At 38.6% G+C, this 15,187-nt stretch overlaps 1 pseudogene; it reads left to right on the forward strand.

Moving 5' to 3' along the window:
• The first annotated feature begins 13,602 nt into the window (after window positions 1–13,602).
• Window positions 13,603–13,960, forward strand: LOC137757266 (large ribosomal subunit protein eL30 pseudogene; annotated as a pseudogene).
• The last annotated feature ends 1,227 nt before the right edge of the window (window positions 13,961–15,187 follow it).

The following is a 15,187-nucleotide window of genomic DNA, read 5'->3' on the forward strand; positions in this document are numbered from 1 at the left end:
TGCCCCGGTGGGCTGTTGTTTGCTGATCCCTAATGGAGCCAGTAAGCTGTATGGGGATAGGAGGTTTCAGTTTTCAGTGTCTAAGTGTATGAGTAGATGGTTTCTGGTCTCAGCAGTGTGCTTTGAATCTTCAATAGAAGAAGAAACATTTTCAAGTAAACATAGGTAAATAGCAAATAAATATGGAAAGTCACATGAAAACCCTAGACTTTCCAAAGAACACTGTGAACATTTCTATGGAGCTGATTTTCTGTGCTACACGAACTATACCAAAACAACAAAAAATCTGTTTGCTGAACCGGTAATTTTCCAGGATGAACTAATGAAACTAAAATTACTTTTTAGCTGGTTTTTTTCTGTGTTTTGAAGCTCATTTAAATTAAAAAAATGGTAACATGAGACAAAAATAATTATTTCTTTTAAAACAAACAAAATCTAACACTCTCAATGACAATGGCTTAAAAATTATCCCTTTAACACTTAGTACTCTTTTTTCTTCTTTTTTCAGTTTTTTTGCTGCATTAATCACTTCCTAAGATTATATATATTTGTTTATTGTCATGCCCTCCCTGTGAGGTCATGGTCATTGTATATTTCAGTCACAGCTGTATCCCCATCACCTAGAGGACCAGAATGAATAATTACACTGCTCATAGAGAACCACTACTATCATCATAGATAACACAGAGCACTTATTATGTGCCAGCTACTCTTCTAAGGACTTTACATGGATTAGCTAGTCTAATCACATTACAACCCTGGGTAGAGGGTACTATTATTATTCACAGTTTAAGAGATGAGAATAATGAGGCATAGACAGGCTCAGTGACTTGTTTAGGCCCACAGAGCTAGCAGGTGACAGCTAAGATTTGAGTCCCTGTAGTCTGACACCAGAATCCACGCTTTGAACTATTACACTATAGCTGATGCTCTCCTGCTGATATGTTGCATAAATACACATATATACATACATAGTTTGCATATTTCACAATTTCTCTATTGTAAAGCAGGTTACACCCTTACCCTAGGTCTGCTGGCTCTGTCATTCTGCATTATTGTCATTCGTGATATTCAGGACCCAGGTCCTTAGAGGTCTATCTCTGTGAGGCATTGAGGTGCCTCATGGGAAACAGCAAATCCTAAGGAAAGAGAGAGTTGGAAAAATAAGCTTGTTCCACTATAGGTGTTCCTACTGTTAGAGAGAAAGATGGTATTGGTATTGGTCAGAGCACAACGTGTATTGCTTCCTGTGAATGGACATCTGAACCCTTCCTGTGAATGGATACCTGAACTCTCTAGTAGAGAGAGGCTTCCGTTGATAAAATCTCAAAGGGAAATTTTCTGACAAAGATCTCAGAGGCATCAGGAGCACAGGGAGCACTACTTGGCAATAAAGCGTGACACGAAGGTAGAGGCTGGGAAGGATCCCTGCTGCGCCAGCAGTGGGGTTACTCCTCAGCACTGCCTTGCATCCACAGTCACCAGTATTTCTCCAGGGCTGGGGGCATATAATCATGTGTGGCACCCAGGCAACACAGCACAGGCAGTAAGGCATGGCAGCAGGAGGGTGGTGGCAACAGTCACAGGGCAGCTGCAGCTGAGGGTGGGAAGGGCATTCTGGGAGGTCTCAGCAGCAGACATTACTGCAGGGAAAACATATTTCTGTGTTGCGATGGAGAAGGCCACATTGATGCGTATGAATACTCCGGAGATGTACTCCAGAAGGCCCCAAATGATTGGGTTAGGAGAAGGACAGAGCTAAAGGTCAAGTGCTTTTTATGGTAGCAGCTTAGAGTTACCCCGTTTTTCTCCTGATGACTGTGGAGTTTCAGAATAATGGCTTACAACTATTATAGAGCTAAAGCCAGTGTTATCTTCAAGAGTAAATGTGTGTGTATGTGTACGTGTGTATACTTGAGGGGGGGGGAGAAGGCAGATAGGCTGTATATCTGTATATTTAGGTCTAAATCATCTTCGGTCATACAAACTGAGTAAATTAACACCAATGCATTGGGTCTTTAATAAAAAACACAATGGTCGTGGTTGTTCTCTGAATTACTAATGCCCTGAAACTGCCTGAAAGTCATTTGGACATGCTTGCTGATAATACTCTTGATGAGGAATAGAATTTATTTTTTGCTTGAGAGCTAATTAATGTAATCTTTAAAATATATAAATCCCATGGTGAGCCCAAATAATTATAATTGAAATGTGGACCTTGCCAAAACTGAGAAAATTAAAATGCAAACAAAATCTGTTAATATATCTAAATTAAAAAAAAAAAAACAAAAAGGAAAGAAAACCAATTAACTTCTGGAAACAGGGTTTGGTATTTAGAATGAGGAGATTAAATTATGCAGATATCAAATTAACACTTGGAATGAAGATGGTGTTGCCCAGCTGCCTTTCAAAGGTTCGCCTTGCACAGACTAAAGTTGCTAGGGAGCAGGGAAGTGAGCTGTTTAAAAGGCCACAGTTGTGTTCCCTAAGTGGTCCACACAGGGATCATAAAAATTCCTGATGGAATCTTTAGCAGCATGGAGGTAATTGGAAGGAAGGCATGGGGCTAGTAATTAAATCACCAGTCTTTTCTGGGGAGATTATATGTAGATACACATATAGAGAGACATATATAAATAAATAGAGCTAAACATTAAAATATACAGGTATGTACATATATATTCACTTATACAATACCTAGTTAGTCATTTTGGTCATTTCGGCAAACAGCTGAGCAACTCCATCAGAAAAAAGAAAAACATTGGAGGTATGGGGCTTAGAGTACAGCTGTAGGGGCTTCCCTGGCAGTGCGGTGGTTAAGAATTTGCCTGCCAGTGCAGGGGACACGGGTTCAAGCCCTGGTCCGGGAAGATCCCACATGCCGCAGAGCAACTAAGCCCGTGCACCACAGTTACTGAGCCCGCGTGCCACAACTACTGAAGCCCGCGCGCCTAGAGCCCGTACTCCGAAACAAAGAGAAGCCACCGCAATGAGAAGCCTGCACACCGCAACGAAGAGTAGCCCCCGCTCGCCGCAACTAGAGAAAGCCCGCACGTAGCAACGAACACCCAATGCAGCCAAAAAATAAATAACTTTATAAAAAAAAAAATACAACTGTAAAACTTTCAGAATATACATTATCATATGACACCTATACATCTGGTGCATTTCAGCAATTTAGTAGGAAAAACAAAACGGCCAAATTAGTTTTTTTGTTTTGTTTTATACCTGAACTGACCAACCAGCTCAATCCAGGTCCTCTGGTAGTTCCATGTTATTACTACATTTAGGAAATCAGATAAATGTGTCTTTGGTTCTTAGGGATATTTCTATGTGTTTCTCACTTTTCAAGCAGCTGTTTTTAGCATTGTGTAGGTGCTGTCACAGCCTCTTCCACTGCATTATTATAAGGAGTTCACGGTAGGAGTCATTTCTGTAGACACACTACCATAAAGAGGTTACGGTATATCAGTATGGATGGATCTGTTCTCACCTCATTAGCCAGCCAGACAGAAGTAATTTTGAATATCAGATCTGGACCCTGGGGGAACTCTTGTCCTTTTCTAAGACAAGCTGTAGAATGTGTACCCTGCTGCACAACCTTGAGATGACCATTAAAGTTCAGAACTCCATCATGGGTACCATCACCAAATGGCCATATTAATAAGACACCTGAGAGGGCAGAGATGAGAATGCTTTCAGAGACTTATAACTAGCACTGACAGGGACACAAGACCTTCATCTTATTGTGATTATTCTGGCTTCTTAGCCCAGAGGAAAGAAAACGAGTCAGAAAAACAAAAGGTTTGTGGAATTAGTTTGGTATCATTCTATCTATTCCCCAAGGGAACAGAAGAGCAGAGAACGGGGAAGAAAGCAGAGGGAGAATAATTTCTTACTAAGTACTGTATTTGAAAAGCAGACTGGTAAGATGAACAGTTAATGAACGCATCAGTTCATTTAGCAAATATATTTTCTTTCATTAATCATTTAGCAATATTAACTATTGTAGGCTTGGAGTTACTAGGATGAGCTAAATCGGAGAAGGCCCCTGCTTCAATAGAACTGCAGCCTCGTGTGGCGTGCAGACCTTCATTGAATAGTTACTCTGATGATAAGCACAGGTCTATGGACATGCATTTGGAAGGAAGCAGATGAAGAATGGGTGTGAACAAAATAATATAGTGTTTGGAACATGGCTATGCTAAATCCTCTAAATTGGAATGATGGCCTACCTAAATCATTCTTTTATATAATCATATCTGCCAAAACCTTTGTAATAACCCCATCTCTAGTATTGTATCTGCAAAGCTCTTTTTACACTTAACAGCAAAACTCTCATTCTTTGCAACAATTTGGATTAGAATGGGAAACCCAGCGAGTATGGTACATCTCTTTAAGATATGCTACAACATAATTTTAGAGATGGATACTTTGTAAATTAATTATGCATACTTTGGCACTATTCATGCAAATAACCATAAAATTTTTAACTTTCAAAATTATTGTTAAAGATTTTTTCCCATAAAGTTTCCCTAATTTGATACCAATGGCATTTTTTACAGAACTAGAACAAAAAAATCTTAAAATTTGTATGGAGACATGGGGGACCCCGAATGGCCAATGCAGTCTTGAGGGAGGGGGGAGGAGCTGGGGGAATCAGACTCCCTGACTTCAGACTGTACTGCAGGTCTGCAGTGATCAGGACAGTGTGGTGCTGGCTCGGGAACAGAAATAAGGATCAGTGGAGCAGGATAGAAAGCCCAGAGATAAACCCACGCACCTATGGTCAACGAATCTATGACAAAGGAGGCAGGGATATACAATGGAGAAAAGACAGTCTCTTCAATAAGTGGTGCTGGGAAAACTGGACAGCTACATGTAAAAGAATGAAATTAGAACACTCCCTAACACCATACACAAAAATAAACTCAAAATGGATTAGAGACCTAAATGTAAGACTGGACGCTATAAAACTCTTAGAGGAAAACTTAGGAAGAACACCCTTTGACGTAAATCACAGCAAGATCTTTTTTGATCCACCTCCTAGAGTAATGGAAATAAAAACAAAAATAAACAAATGGGACCTAATGAAACTTAGAAGCTTTTGCACAGCAAAGGAAACTACAAACAAGACGAAAAGACAACCCTCAGAATGGGAGAAAATATTTGCAAACAAATCAACGGACAAAGGATTAATCTCCAAAATATATAAACAGCTCATGCAGCTCAATATTAAAAAAACAAACTACCCAATCCAAAAATGGGCAGAAGGCCTAAATAGACATTTCTCCAAAGAAGACATACAGATGGCCAAGAAGCACATGAAAAGGTGCTCAACATCACTAATTATTCGAGAAATGCAAATCAAAACTACAATGAGGTATCACCTCACACCAGTTAGAATGGGCATCATCAGAAAGTCTACAAACAACACATACTGGAGAGGGTGTGGAGAAAAGGGAACCCACTTGCCCTGTTGGTGGGAATGTAAATTGATACAGCCACTATGGAGAACACTATGGAGGTTTCTTAAAAAACTAAAAATAGTATTACCATAATGACCCAGCAATCCCACTACTGGGCACATACCCAGAGAAAACCATAATTCAAAAAGACACATGCACCCCAGTGTTCACTGCAGCACTATTTACAATAGCCAAGTCATGGAAGCAGCCTAAATGCCCATGAACAGATGACTGGATAAAGAAAATGTGGTACATATATACAATGGAATATTACTCAGACATAAAAAGTAACGAAACTGGGTCATTTTTAGAGACGTGGATGAATCTACAGACTGTCATACAGAGTGAAGTAAGTCAGAAAGAAAAACAAATATTGTATATTAATGCATATATGTGGAACCTAGAAAAATGGTACAGATGAACCGGTTTGCAGGGCAGAAATTGAGACACAGATGTAGAGAACAAACGTATGGCCACCAAGAGGGGAAAGTGGCCCAGGTATGGTGGTTGTGTGATGAATTCGGAGATTGGGATTGACATATATACACTAATATGTATTAAATGGATAACTAATAAGAACCTGCTGTATAAAAAAATAAATAAAATAAAATTCAAAAATAAAAAAAAAAGAAAGTTTCCTTAATTTGATATCAGTCTAAAAGACCTTATTTTCTGGGCTAGAAATGAGGATATGGATGTTTGTGCAGCTGCTGATTATTATTTTGCAATTTTGCAGTTTGTGCAGAACTAATCTGTTTTGCAGTGGAGCTTGTGTGGCAGGTAAAAAACAGTCCATGTGTTCATGTGTCCTGGAAAGGTGAAAGAACTTTATTTATTTTACTTATTTCTGCTGGCTAGTGGAAATTTATCCTAATTCATTCACTTTCTTCCCTCTATCCTTATTCTTCTTTCAGGGTTCAGTCTAATTACAGGGAGATCATATACTGTCTATGCAAGTTGGCATCTTCTAAGTTGTCTTTATTCCCATCTGTTCATTGGTCCCCATGAGTCATAGCTAAGTCCCACTCCCAGCTACAAGCCATCTTCAGTTTGGTTCTTTCTACGCCACTGTGGATGCATGGAAATTATCTTCTTGTTCTTTTCCACCTTTGGGCACAGTTACTCTGCGAGCTCTCAGTCCCATTGGCCTAGACACCCGGTGCAAATATTTCTAAATCTCTTTACGCTTGCCACCTCGCTACAGTGTTCTGGAAAAGGGAGTGCAGCTTCCCTCTGCTCTTGGATCTCAAATTTATCAGGATTTCCCTTCACACCCCACCATCAAGATGAGGCTGAACTTGGTAGAAATGTAAGGCTCAAGTCTAACCTTTCTGAGTGATGCAACACTGACTATATTTAGTCGATGTTTTTCATAGAGGTTTCCCGCAATCCCATTAATCTGGAGTATCTTTTCTAGTCTTGGGGTGGATAGCTTTGCTCTGAACCATTATATAATCTTTCTGCCATGAATCCGCTTATTAAAAGTTCTTCTCAGCTCCTTTTGCAACAACCATTTTTTGAGATATAGTTGCTCTGTTTTCTCGTTTCCTGAATGGGGCAAGGATCGCCAATGATCACAGATCACTGAATATGCTACTGAATTAATAGCATAAAGCCTTATGTTAATATATTTGTGGTGCTTTTTTTTTTTTTGAAGATTAGTGAGTGATTCAAACCTCAAGCAAAGCAACAAACAACAGTTTTGTCTGGGTCTTGAAAGAATCTTAGTGTTCTGGAAAGAGAGATCCCACTCAGATAACAGGTACTTCATATTTTCACAGAGAGCTGTAGCATTGTATGCTTATCCATGTCAGTATTTCCTGTAGGCTTCATCTTCTTTTGATGGAGGAGGGCATTACTATGGATTAAAAGGTTTATTGGAGTTTAGATTTTTAGAATATTCCAGAAGTCAGTGAGCCACGAACAAGTTTTTTAGAAATTGTTTTTGTTCTCAGTATATTCTTTCCAAAGTAAAATATTCTCTGACTTTTTTCTTTCTCAGATAGAATAGAAAAATGATACCAGTATATGTGTGTGTGTGTGTGTGTGCGTGTGTGTGTGTGTGTACCACTGATTCAGTTATCACCCTCCAGTGTGTTTTTTTTTAACATCTTTATTGGAGTATAATTGCTTTACAATGGTGTGTTAGTTTATGCTTTATAACAAAGTGAATCAGTTATACATATACATATGTTCCCATATCTCTTCCCTCTTGCGTTTCCCTCCCTCGCACCCTCCCTATCCCACCCCTCTAGGTGGTCACAAAGCACCGAGCTGATCTCCCTGTGCTATGCGGCTGCTTCCCACTAGCTATCTATTTTACGTTTGGTAGTGTATATATGTCCATGCCACTGTCTCGCTTTGTCACAGCTTACCCTTCCCCCTCCCCATATCCTCAAGTTCATTCTCTAGTAGGTCTGTGTCTTTATTCCCATCTTGCCCCTAGGTTCTTCATGACCATTTTTTTTTTTTTTAGATTCCATATATATGTGTTAGCATACGGTATTTGTTTTTCTCTTTCTGACTTACTTCACTCTGTATGACAGACTCTAGGTCCATCCACCTCACTACAAATAACTCAATTTCGTTTCTTTTTATGGCTGAGTAATATTCCATTGAATATATGTGCCACATCTTCTTTATCCATTCATCTGTCGATGGACACTTAGGTTGCTTCCATGTCCTGGCTATTGTAAATAGTGCTGCAATGAACATTTTGGTACATGACTCTTTTTGAATTATGGTTTTCTCTGGGTATATGCCCAGGAGTGGGATTGCTGGGTCATATGGTAGTTCTACTTTTAGTTTTTTAAGGAACCTTCATACTGTTCTCCATAGTGGCTGTATCAATTTACATTCCCACCAACAGTTCAGGAGGGTTCCCTTTTCTCCACACCCTCTCCAGCATTTATTGTTTGTAGATTTTTTGATGATGGCCATTCTGACCGGTGTGAGATGATATCTCATTGTAGTTTTGATTTGCACTTCTCTAGGGTTTTTGACTTCTTGGTCTGTTCATGACCTTCATACCCTGTCAGAATCTCAGGAATTAAGCTTACGTGAATGCAATTATTTCTTCTCTACAAAAGGAGGCGTAAATTGATGTTTTCTTTCAGATAATGCCCCTTGGAAATCCAAACAGGATATGTTTCTTTCTCTTTTGTGGTGAGTGAGTTGTATGAAATCTTATTGCTATATATACAATATTTATTTACAATGGCACCATACCTCTCCATTTATTTATTTATTTTTAAAAATTTATTTGTTTATTTTTGGCTTAGTTGGGTCTTTGTTGCTGCGTGCGGGCTTTCTTTAGTTGGGGCGAGTGGGGGGCTACTCTTCATTGCGGTGCGTAGGCTTCTCATTGCGGTGGCTTCTTGTTGCAGAGCACAGGCTCTAGGTGTGCGGGCTTCAGTAGTTGTGGCACGTGGGCTCAGTAGTTGTGGCTCGCGGGCTCTAGAGTGCAGGCTCAGTAGTTGTGGTGCACAGACTTAGTTGCTCTGCGGCATGTGGGATCTTCCCAGGCCAGGATTCGAACCTGTGTCCCCTGCGTTGGCAGGCGGATTCACTGTGCCACCAGGGAAGTCCCCTATCTGTTTATTTTTATTACAGCATGATATGGAGGAGTAGCGCTAGACTCATTTCCAGAATTTCTAAGTGTGTATCCCCAGTTCTGCCTACCCATTAGCAGTGTGATTGTGTTCATATTTACCACATTCACAGCCTCATTTTTCTCATTTTTAAAATGGAAGTAATATTTTCCACCCCATCTGACAAGGCTTTTGCATATTTGTTGTTATTGCTAAATATTTTGCCTTAAATAGTTCTTAATCTTTCCATTTATAAGGTAGAAATATTCTCTCATTGTTGATTCTGAGTTTTCCTTAGACTAGGATAATACATAGTATGGAAAAGAGTCTCAAGTTCAGCATAATCTTCATAAAGCTCCAGTCAACCTAGACTTTCCCATAGTAAAGGTTTTCTTTGGCGAGTGTGGAGGGAAGTCAGCATGATGGCACTGAGGTTTGGGAAGAAGGTCAAGGAAAATGGCTGTGGCTGAATTCCTGAGCAGACAAAATTGCCAAATGCGTGTAAGTCTCCTTCCATAGATTTACTTGAATGTGAAGGAAACTGTTTTTCTTAATCAGTCTAATGACATTCAACCTCATTGCCCAATTTGGTGAGCCAAATTCATGGTGATAAAGGCATTTCATGATGATGATGAGATCTTGGGGTAATAGGAGCAATGAAATGATGAGAGGGATTATATCCTCTAGGTAAAGTAGTCTGAACTATTAGATTTGCTAGATTTTTGTGTGTTTATGTTCATAGTATTTTAGAAAGACAAGTGTCCAATAAGATGTTAGAATGTAGATTTTATCTATTTGAGGAGAATATATATGGTCCTTGTGAAATTTAAAAACTGAAGTACATTCCAGATGAATCATGAACAGCCTGTTCTGCTGTAGTAATAGTACTAGTTGTTGATACAGCTGAAATGAGAGGACCAGCTGGGCTTTCACATGCCTGCTTTCTCCAGGCTAGGGGACTACCCTGTGTAAGAGGCCCCATTTAGTAGTGTGTTGCTATTCACTTGCTAGGTCAGTGATTGTTTTCCCTGTTAGTTTGTGCTACATGTTTTGCTTGGTGAGCCTGAAATTCATCAGAAAATAAGATAAAGTTCAGGAGAAGAGGAGAGAGAACAAACAAGTTGAAGCTTGTGTTGTTTTAGGAGCACAGTGATTCAGTATTAGGCATTTTGTTTGAATTCCTGTGTATTATGCTTCAGTGAGTCAAGGTGGAAGTAGTTTACAGCTGAATTTGAAAATTAAGGGATGTTTTGTTGAGTACATGCTCATTCATTGTATAGTATATTTTATTGATACCCAATGTAATATCTCCCAGTGATGAAAATTATATCTAATGTAAAAGAAAAATAAACAGCAGCAGCATATAGTGTGAACTCACTCTAAATTGCTACTCAGCTACTCATAAACAATTAAACATGGTCTCTCCTTCGATTCTTTATAGCCAATGCGCTTTAAAAAATTTTTTTTGGCACATCCCACAGTTTGATAACATTCAGTATCCTTACTGAAATGTTGAAAGGATTTTAGTCCATCTTGAATTAAAAACCAAATGTAAGGTAGAATATTGAAATACAAGCTGATGGTAGAGAGACCTTAAGCTCTTGCCAACATCGTATTTCTGTTTTATCTAGGAGAGTGTTTCTCAACCATGAATGATTTACCACCCTCCTCCCAGGGGAACATTTGGCAATGTCTGGTTACTCTTTTAGTTGTCACAACTGGGAGGTGCTACTGGCATCTGGTGGGTAGATGCCTGAATACTGCTAAACATTCTACAATGCATAGGATCCCTCCCACCCCCTCCCTCCTCCCACCCCTCATTCACAACAAGAATTATCTGGGTCAAAATGTCAATGGTGCCAGATGTCTGTCCTGACGTAGGACAGACATCTGATGAGATATTAGGATTTTTGAGGAAGAAATTTTCCTAACATTTAAAAAATGAAATCATCTATGGTTGAGGGCACTGCTGCTTTGAGTTCAAAGACACAGACTTCTCATCTGAATTCAGGGAGTTATAACTTCATGCATACCCTCAGCAAATATTCTCTTCTTACACAATATAGATTCTGTGAAGAGAAGTCACCATTCCTATATGGGAAAAAATGATATAGGTTCCACTAAAAATCCATTAGAATGAAGAGATTATCATAGCCTTAGGTTAAATCATAAGATATTTCTGTTTCTGTAGGTCAAAATTATCAAGTATCAGTAATATCATAGGGTTCAACTCTGTACTATGACATCTTTTGTCAGATGATCATGATCTGAAAGAAAGTCCCATTTGGGAGAGAGATGTCAGGATGCCTCTTCAATGTGCCTTGCTTGTATTTCAACCTATTGCAATAATTATGGCTAGAATCTGGTAACATTTGTGGTATCTTAATAATTAATGACACACTGTTCAAAATGCATTTTTGTAATAACTTTTGCCAACATAATTTTGGTTGACATACATTTTTGAGATAACACAATTGCTATTGCTTGGAAATTTTGAGAATATCTGTCAGTCTGGTTTGGGAATTTTAAAAGTAACTCTAAGAATTAAGGAAATAAGAGGTTTAATATAGCAATTAGGGGTTAAAATGGGAATTAGGAGAGTGAAGGCCTGGAAGTATATAGCTGAAGGATCAGAGAAACAGCCACTGTGACATCAGTCTGAAAGCTTGGAATGAGTGAAGAAGCTGCCAATCCTGGGAAGTCCAAGAAACTTCAAATACCACAAAGTTGGAGTTTGCAGAGTGGTCTGGAACTAGATGCCTGCCCCTCTGATTGTCATGATGTATTGAGCAATAATAGCTTCTTTATCGTTTCTACTTTCCAATTTTCACAAGAGTTCCTCTCACTGGTAAACCATAGCCTGGGTCTATAGCGTGAAGGTGATGCTGAGAAACATAGTTCCCAGACTTAGGAGGGACTGGAAGCAGTGAGGCAAAGTTGACCACCACCAATTCAACACAATGAAAATCTCCTTCTTGATGGATTGCTCGCACTCATCATTGAGGGTAGATGAGAATGGGCAGCTTAAAGTTTCTCAAGGTTTCACAGAGTTATAACTGCATTTTCATAAGGACAAGAAAGGATGGGCAGCCAAAGCCTCTGTAGAATTCACAGTGATATAATTGCCTGATCATAAAAAGTCATCAACATTAAAATAAAGGCCATGAAGAAAGATAAAGAAGGACACTATATAATGATAAAAGGGTCAAACAAGAGGAGGATATTATACTTGTTAACATATATGCACCCAATATAGGAGCACCTGAATACATAAAACGAATACTAACAGACATAAAAGGAGAAATTGACAGGAATACAATAACAGTAGGGGACTTTAACACACCACTCATATCAATGGACAGATCTTATAGACAGAAAGTTAATAGGGCAACAATCTAAATGACACAATAGAACAGTTAGACTTAATTGATATTTTCAAGATGTTACATCCAGGAAAAAAAAAAGCAAAAGCCAGAATACACATTCTTTTCAAGTTCAATTGGAACATTCTCTAGGGTAGACCATGTTCTAGGGCACAAAACAAGCCTCAACAAATTTAAGAGGATAGAAATTATTTCAAGCATCTTTTCTGAGCACAAAGGCATGAAATTAGAAATCAACCACAGAAAATGAGAAAAAAAAGATTATGTGGAGACTAAACAACATGCTACTAAAAAACAAATGGGTCAATGATGAAATCAAAGAGGAAATTAAAAAATACCTTGAGACAAATGACGATGAAAACACAACCATACAAAATCTATGGGAGGCACCAAAAGCAGTCCTTAGAGGGAAGTTCATAGCAATGCATGACTTCCTCAAAAAACAAGAAAAATCTCAGACAACCTAACCTACCACCTCAAAGAATTAGTAAAAGAAGAACAAACAAAACCTAAAGTCAGTAGAGGGAAGGAAACAATACAGATCAGGAAATAGAGACTGAAAAACAATAGAAAATCAATAAAATCAAGAGCTGGTTCTTTGAAAGGGTAAACCAAAGGGTAAATCAACAAATCTCTGGCCAGGCTCACCAAGAAGAGATGACCCAAATAAACAAAATAAGAAATGAAATGTGAGAAATAACTACCGACACCCTAGAAATACAGAAAAACATAAGCTAATACTATGAACAATTTTATGCCAACAAATTGGACAACCTAGAAGAAATGGACAAGTTTCTAGAAACATCCAGCCCACCAAAACTGAACCAAGAAGAAATAGATAATTGGAACAGACTGATCACTAGAAGTGAAATAGAATCTGTAATAATTAAAAACAAACAAACAAAAAAAACCAAAAAACACCTCCCTGCAAACAAGAGTCCAGGACCATAAGGCTTCACTGGGCAGTTCTACCAAACATACAAAGAAGAACTTATACCAATTCTTCTCAAACTCTCCCAAAAGATTGAAGAGGCAGGAACACTCCCAAAATATTCTATGAAGCCACCATCACCCTGATATCAAAACCAGACACCTTTCTTGCTCCCCAGCCATCTTGGCGGCTCCACGTGGTTGGGGGAGTTCCGCACCTAAGGCAGGAAGATGGTGGCCACAAAGAAGATGAAAAAGTCACTGAAGTCAATCAACTCTAGGCTCCAACTCATTATGAAGAGTGGAAAGTACCTGCTGGGGTAGAAGCAGACTCTGAAAATGATCAGACAAGGCAAAGCAAAACTGGTCATCCTTGCCAACAACTTCCCAGCCTTGAGGAATCTGAAATAGAGTATTATGCCATGTTGGCCAAAACTGGTATCCATCACTACAGTGGCAATAACATTGGGCACAGAATGTGGAAAATACTACAGAGTATGCACACTGGCTATCATTGATCCAGGTGATTCTGATATCATTAGAAGCATGCCAGAACAGACTGGTGAATAGTAAATCATGCACAATTTTTCCTTAACAAAACTGTCCAGAGCTTGTTTAAAAACAAAACAAAACAAACAAACAAAGACACCACCAAAAAAGAAAATTACAGGCCAATATCTTTGATGACTATAGATGTAAAAATTCTCAACAAAATATTAGCAAACTGAACCCAGCAACAGTTAAAAAAGATCATACACCATGATCAAGTTGAATTCATCCTAGGGTCACAAGGATGATTCAACATATGCAAATAAATCAGCGTGATACACTACATCAACAAAAGACAAAAGCCACGCAGTCATCTCAATAGATGCAGAAAAAGCATTTGATAAAACTCAACATCCATTCATGATAAAAACTCTTGCCAGAGTGGGTAGAGAGGGAACATACCTCAACATACTAAAAGCTATTTATAACAAACCCACAGCCAACACAATACTCAATGGCGAAAAGCTGAAAGCCCTCCCACTAAACTCTTGAAGAAGACAAGGATGCCTACTCTCACGATTCAACCTAGTATTGGAAGTCCTAGCCACAAAAATCAGACAAGAAAAAGAAAAGATATCCAAATTGGAAGGGAAGAGGTAAAATTGTCATTATATGTAGATGACATGATGCTCTATATAGAAAACCCTAAAGACTCCACACAAAACCTATTATAACTGATAAACAAATTCAGCAAGGTAGCAGGATACAAGATTAATATACAGAAATTGGTTGCATTTCTTTACACTAACAATGAAATATCAGAAAGGGAAAGTAAAAAAACAAATCCTTTTAAAAATTGCATCAAAAAAATAAAATACTTGGGAATAAACCTGACCAAGGAGGTGAAAAACTTATATGCTGACAACTTTAAAACATTGATAAAGGAAATTGAAGATGATTCAAAGAAATGGAAAGATCTACCATGCTCTTTGACTGGAAGAATTAATATTGTTAAAATGGCCTTACTACCCAAAGCAATGTACAGATTTAATATGATCCCTATCAAATTACCCATGACATTTTTCACAGAACTAGAACAAATAATCCTAAAATTTATATGGAACCATAAAAGACCCAGAATTGCCATAATAATCCTGAGGAGAAAGAACAAAGCTGGAGGCATAACCCTCCGAGACTTCAGACAATACTGCAAAGCTACAGTAATCAAAACAGCATGGTATTGGCACAAAAACAGACATATGGATCAATGGAACAGAACAGAGAACCCAGAAATAAACCCATACACCTATGGTCAATTAATCTTTGA

The sequence above is a fragment of the Eschrichtius robustus genome, chromosome X (genome assembly GCF_028021215.1).
Source record: "Eschrichtius robustus isolate mEscRob2 chromosome X, mEscRob2.pri, whole genome shotgun sequence".
Classification (NCBI taxonomy): Eukaryota; Metazoa; Chordata; class Mammalia; order Artiodactyla; family Eschrichtiidae; genus Eschrichtius; species Eschrichtius robustus.